The sequence below is a fragment of the Sebastes fasciatus genome, chromosome 8 (genome assembly GCF_043250625.1).
Source record: "Sebastes fasciatus isolate fSebFas1 chromosome 8, fSebFas1.pri, whole genome shotgun sequence".
Classification (NCBI taxonomy): Eukaryota; Metazoa; Chordata; class Actinopteri; order Perciformes; family Sebastidae; genus Sebastes; species Sebastes fasciatus.
In genome coordinates this window covers 28,716,729-28,724,264 of record NC_133802.1, presented here as the reverse complement: position 1 = coordinate 28,724,264, position 7,536 = coordinate 28,716,729, and positions in this window count along the sequence as shown.

Here is a 7,536-nt window from a genome sequence, read left to right as displayed (position 1 = left end):
ATAACAATTGTTAAACCTCAAGGATACACACAGTGTGTTTTAGTGAGTAGCACGGAATGTAAACAGAAACTTTGTTTTCAAGAAAACTCCACACGGCACCTTTAATAAAAATGAGAAAATCTTCTTTTGACATTATAAAATATCAAAAATGTTGGGCTTTGACTCTGAGTTGTTGTTGGTGTTGGTGTGGAGGCTGATGGGACTGATCCTGAAAAGGATCAGAGAGTCCAGTTTGGGTTTGAAGTGGTTGGAGCAGCGATCAATGAAAACACAATGAAACAATCAGACCCTGAATCAATACTGATACACAGAAATCCTGATGATAAAAAAAACAAAAAGAAACAACTGGTCATATTTTAATTTCTGCTGCTGTAAGGTCATTTAAAAAAAAACATTTGCAGAAAAAAAGAGAGAAAAGATGTTCCACATTGTCAATATTGGGGGATTTTAAATGACAATAAAACAGCTTTTCATTATCAGTCTGTGCACTGAACTGAAGGTACTGTATGTGGATTATGAAGAAATATTTGAATAAAACAAACTCACCATATGTGACAATGACGAAACGATCCCGGTATGAATCTGGAGACGAAGCTCTGCCGTAACCACATCTGTACGATCCTGTATCTGACTTGGTCACCTGTGTGATGGTCACATACAGTCCATATACAGATCCTTCTATATATTCAATGCTGTATCTGTCACTCTGAGTTTGGTTGCCTTCTGTTTCGATGAGAATGTCTTCTTGTTTTTTACATTCGTTCTTACAGAAGAACTTCTGCCTTCCGTAGACGGTAGGGTTGCATCCCCAAGTGAGTTCTCCTCCTTCAGTTTCTGTACGGAAGAAACTTGATTTTTCAGGCAACAGTGCTCCTGAAAAGATGAACAATCAAAGTTACCGTCTGAACTTCTGCAGTCTGATCACAATATTTCTTGCTTCAGATTGACACAGATCCACAGAGACACACTGGGAGCTGCCCAGTTCAGCCACAGTCCGTGACTAGTGGGGTAATCATTTGCTACATTAATATATTTAGAGTTCATACATCACAAATAACTAAGTAAGTAAAGTTTATTTACTTAGCACCTTTCACAGACACAAAAACACAAAGTGCTTTACTTTAATAAAAATAACACATCAAGTCAATATTAAAAGTAGCGATGACAAGCGCAGTGCTGTCAAGCTAAAATCACAACAAAACAAACAAATGAGGACAGAGACACATAAACAAGTCAAAGTTCCAAACACAGCCAATAAAAGCAATTAGTAAAGTGGAGCAGTTATTCTGACAGATTAACAAAAGCCTATCTGAATAAAAACGTTTTTAGCTGCTTCATAAAAATGTCACAAGAGTCTAGAGATCGCAGCGATAGGGGGACGGCATTCCATAAATTGGGTGCGACAGCTTGAAAGGCACGGTCACCTCTGGTTTTATAGCGGGTTTGGGGGACTGCCAGTAGTTTTTGGTCAGAAGACCTAAGAGCCCGATTTGGTGTGTAAGGGAGGAGGAGGTCAGTAATATACTGGGGTGTTTGACCATGCAAGGCTCTAAAGGTTAGCACCAGTGTTTTAAAATGGATGCAACATTTAATGGGAAGCCAGTGCAGAGAGGATGAAATAGGGGTGATATGTGATCTCCTGTTATTTCTAGTTAAAAGCCGAGGAGCTGCATTTTGGACTAAATAAAAATAATAACTAGAATGGCACTTGGAGAGCGCATACCTCCGCCAAGGTGCCTCACTTTAAAAACAGATCACAGCTCTCAGTTGGCGGTACCGTGAGGTGGTCGGCTTGTTATTAACACGGTGTGTTTCGTGTAACGTATCGGCGGATGCCTCTCTCATTCATCAGCCTTGTTATGTCTGTATAACGTTACACCACGTTGTCTCTCATCCCGTCATCTACCGCTTTTTTCTTTCTCACCGCAGACGGACAGCAGCTCCAGCATCTCGTCATCAACGCATCAACTTGTCATCAGTTACACTACGCCTGTTTTATACTCTGTGGTCTTAATGCTCAGACTGATCGGAATCCTTAAACAAATTCCTGAATCCAGATCATGATCCAGATCGCCACCAAAATTGAATGGATTGTTCATTGTGCCAAACCCCACCCCTCCAAAGAATTCAAATCCATCACAAACGTTTGGAGTAATCCTGCTAACAGACAGACAGACAAACCAACGCCGGCAGAGGTAATAATTATAATAATTGAAATAACCCATATTCTTCCCACAATTTCATTTGATTCCATTCTTTCCTCACTAAATATGGTGAACACACTAAATATATCAGGTTAAAAGACTTTCAGTAGAAACTCACCATCTGAAATTCTGACCTCAAAGTCAGAGTACGACTCTGGAACCAAAGTTTTGCCCAAACCATACCTGTACCGTCCTGCGTCAGACTTGTTCAGATGTGTGATGGTCACAGACAGATCTCCTCCTCCTGACGGTTTGTTTGTGTATTCAATGCTGAATCTGTCACTCTGAGCTCTGACATCATCTGTTTTAATAAGAAGATCTTCTGCTTCACATTCGTTCTTACAGAAGAACTTCCTGCTTCTATATGAAGAGAAGTGGCATTTAAGTAAACCAGTTCCTCCTTCAGCTCCTGTGTAAATCTTGACTTTTGCGCTGACGAGCCGAGTGTTTCCACCACACAGTGCTGTTGAAAATAAGAACAGAGAACACTGATGGTCAGTTCTTTCTGTTATGAGGACTTTCTTATTTGTTTGGTTGTTTTGCCTGACCTGATTCTCGGACGCCCCTGCTCACTTCAGCAGGCCATGTTCTCTCCTCTATAAGGCCAAGGCCACACGTCTATCTTTACCTGTGTGTGACGGCTCATGGTGCAGACTCCGTCCTTTCCACGCTTCCCATTCATTGTCTATGGAAGCAGCCGTGCAATGCGTTCTGGCAGCGTGGCGAGAGACGGAGCATCACGTTGGTCGCTCCTCATTGTATTAAGTTGAGGTCTAGTTTACTTTATGCTAATCAGGGGCGTACAGTGCGACTCGCTGTCACTGGAAACTCCCTAGAAACTTTTAAACTAACTGTTGTCGATCTAAAACACAGACAGATTTAGCAACTGCATGGCCTATTTATAAAATGTTTTCAGAAACACATTTTGGTGAACTATTTTTGTGATATAAGAGAAGAAAGAGCCGCCATGTTGGTTCTGGTTTGAAAGTTGGGAGCTGCAGCCCACGAGGTAAAGTGTTCATCCAATCAGGTGCCGAGTGCCTTGTTTCTAGTGGCAGCCCATCAAGCGTCCAATGCTGGGAAGCGAGGCGATCCCTCGTGATAAAAAAACGCTTCTTTGGACACGTACCATCACTGAACTGTTGCAGCTCGCACGCGTGTGGCGTCCACACAGACAGCGTTGCTTGAGTTTGTCTCTGATAATGGCACAATAATTATTTTAGACAGAAAAGGTTAAGAATTTGAAACAGAAAGCGTTAAAGGGTTAAAAAAAAAAATTCATGTGTGTGACATATTCTACAGATATAGACAGTGAAAATGTGAAATGTGTAATGTTGCTGGTATGATGTCAATGCGACTATCAACAGATCATTTTCAATGTCTATTTTTGCTGAGAACTGCGCACGTCACACGGATAAAATAGGCAACACGCTGAACACCTCCCATCCCTGAACCATCCATTAGATGCACTCAGACTCTCTTGCCAGCAGTAAATCACTGTACCCTACCAGTCAGCTTGCATTGTCTGCGTATGAGTCCTATCCCTGTTACGCTGCACACACCAGTCGTGACACACATTTGATTTCAATGCAATACTAGAATAGATTGTGGAAACGCTGCAGCAGAAACTAGTAACAGAATATATCAGAGAACAGGACTAAGGCTGTCAAAGTTAACGCGATAATAAGGTGTTAACGTAAATTTGTTTTAACGCCACTAATTTCTTTAACGCATTAACTTGCAATTTTTAGGTTGTAGGATTTAAAGCTAGAGTCAAGATACTGGTATCATATGAAACTAGTAAACCTAAGGAATCCATTGGTACCAATCATGTCATACTAGCTTGTCAAGAAGGAGGTTAAATAACGGTCAAAATGTACGCAAAATGTTGGCGAGGAAAAACTGGCATGGCCATTTTCAAAGGGGTCCATTGACCTCTGACCTCAAGATACGTGAATGAACATGGGTTTTATGGGTACCCACGAGTCTCCCCTTTACTGACATGCACACTTTATGATAATCACATGCAGTTTGGGGCAAGTCATAGTCAAGTCAGCACACTGACACACTGACAGCTGTTGTTGCCTGTTGGGCTGCAGTTTACCATGTTATGATTTGAGCATATTTTTCATGCTAAATGCAGTACCTGTGAGGGTTTCTGGACAATATTTCTCATTGTTTTGTGTTGTTAATTGATTTCCAGTAATACATATATACATACAGTTGCATACAACAGCATATTTGCCCGCTCCCATGTTGATAAGAGTATTAAATACTTGACAAATCTCCCTTTAAGGTACATTTCTGAACAGATAAAAAACGTGTGACTAATTTGCAATTATTTGTGATTAACTACGGACAATCATGCGATTAATGACAATTACATATTTAAATCGATTAAAAGCCCTAAACAGGACATCTGAATAAAGATACAGTAAGTGAAAAACATTGACCATTTGGACCAGGGGTCCCCAACCTTTTTTCCTCTGAGAGCTAATTTAACAAAATGAAAGAGGCTGTGAGCTGCTCATAGCACCAGGTTGAACATCGCCAATAGCAGAGATAATTCCTGTCTCACTTTTATTGTCCTTTAACATCTTTTAACATTTTCAGATCAGTCCTCACCTGAGAAGAAGCAGAAGGACAGAACATGGTGGATATTCATTCTGAATTTGATCCTGATGGAGAAAAATCACAAATCTGCAGGAGAACAGCCTCTATCACTTCACTCCTTCCACTATCTGTCTGTCAGTCAGTCAGGAAGGTGCTTTTAATTTAACATTTACTTCCTCTATCTCTCTCTTTATGCTTGAAGCTTTAGCTGCACCCACAATATGATGATGATGATGATGATGATGATGATGATGATGATGATGATGATGATGATGATGATGGTGATGATCCAACACAGTTACTGCAATAAAATACTAAATATACTTTTCTCCTGTTCAGTCACTGACAATCCATACACAACTTCTGTGGCTACAAACTTCTCTATTTTTTAGATGCATCTGACAAACCTCAAAAGCAACATCATAGTTACTGCTAACTGAATGTAGTCAACCGAGTCTGTCCCTCATAATAAAAAGTAGAATAACATGGCTATTTGTAAATTAAGAAACCCATGACAGGAACACTTGCATTCAAGATGTATAAAGGATTATTATACATACGCAGAATTAATCTGCCTCAAAAATACATGGGCTGACATTCGTTACCTTAATGCAGGAAACCCTTTTGTATGACCTTGGGAACCTGAATTAGCAATGAACTGTTTAGCAGTTTTTAACCAAACCAAACAGACCTCCTCCTCTCAGTGACTTTAATGCATCCTATTTGAATTTTGACCTCAACCAACGGGGCTTGAACCCTAATTAAAGCTGCAAGCTGCGATGAAGTGGCTCTCGCACGTCCTGTGTCCTCTGTCCTCTGTCTAAATAACATAGACAGAGGACACATGTATTACCTTTTCTCTAGAACATGAGGTTCATGAAGAACATTATGTTGTTGTTACATATGACGTGTGGTACAGCAAACTTGTCATCTTGAAAGCCATGCAACCCAATTCAACATCTTGATTGTTTGAGAAAAGAGAGACAAATATATTGTGCCACACAGAAAAGCACAGATTGCTTTTCTTTACTTAATTACTACCTATTTTAACATTGGATATAGTGTGTCAACATAGAGATGCCACTCGAAACCCGGTTCTGAATTCTTTTATCGGTAGTTTTATATGTTTTGGGTCTGGGAGTGGAGACAGTGAACCGCTTGTTACTGTAAGTACCTTAAAAGATTCACAAGTAAAAAGCCAGTAAGAGTACTTTATCAAACCACCTGTTCAACAAGCATAAACATGTAGAAAAGGGATACACCTGCTTTACCCGCATCCACCGCTGCAATGTGTTACACAACCACAGTGTGCTTGTTAGGCTAACAGCAAAGTGTTGCAAAACAAGCTAAAACCAACGCTGCCTGTATGAAGCCAAACTCTTTCTTAGTTTGTAACATATGTTAAAACTAGTCAAATTCTTATCTTAGCTACTGGCTGAGGCCTCCAGCACCCTCCCTCTACAGCGGTACCTGCAGGCACGTCTTCTTTCTAAACTTCACTCAGCATTTTAATGTCAGAATATTATTTATTTTATTGACATGTTAGATTTGTTTCCAGTGAGATATTATTGAGATTATATACTTATAGACTTTGCTGTTGTAAAAATTACCAGCCAATCCCTAGTCAACATTAAAAAAACATTGTATGCTTGCATCAAGCAGAGAGTGAGAGTGTGCACGGAGGAGGTCACTGATCTGATCACTGATAATTGCACCTATAACTTGCATTGATGATTTAACACATTTTGTATGTAAATTAATAATTAGTTTCACAGAAAACATAAGCAGTTATCATAATATAAACTGAATTTCTCATATAATTTAAGCATGGTGTGCTTCCATCACAGTTTTTAAGTCAAGGAAGCAACTTATGTAGAATGTAAGAGAACAGATTTATATAAATCTATAACATAACAGCCATAAAAGCCAAGGTAAAGTAAACTACTAGGAGGCCTGCCATATGGGACAAGCTAAAATCACTTGTTGACACTTACCAAATTCTTGGAAGCTGTAGGTAGGTCAGATGAAAGTTCTGGTGGTGATGAGGTCTCCCCATCTTGGTTTGAACTTCCTGAGAGCTAAACACCACAGAGAGACAAATTTATTAGCATATCTGCAGAACATGAGGTTCACAAGAAGAGCACTACACTCCTACACACTTTAAAGCCAAAACATAATGTGTAATAGGCCCCAGACAGGGCAGAGTCTTTGTATAAAATCATTTATTTTTGAATTTGAGAATCACAGCCCCATCATTATTACCTGGGTTTGGGGTTTTATGTATTCCATGTGCCTGGATAAGCATTTATTGTGATGCTCCCTCAGGCGTTGTAAGTGCCCCTTTAACCTGGTGTATCGTGCACTCTGTCTGCAGGAGATTAAGTAGAAACCAGTTGATGTAGCATAACATCTGTATACCTAGAAATGCACATTTTTACACTTCTAATGAACATGTCTGCAATTTGAGTCAATAAAACTGCATCATGTTTACAGCTTCTGTAGATAAAGGAAATCAAGTCCATAAACCTATTCAGAGAAAAAACAATCTCTCCTACTTAAAAAGTTGTTATAGAGATGATAAACTGGCTCGAATGAAGTTCATGAAGCTCTTATCAGCGTGTTTATATGCACTGCATTAACCAGGTTACAGTGGCTTTCTCCAGTCAGCTGATTAACTGTCAACAAGAAGCTTGGTTTCTGTAGGCAGCAGGGTAGTGGA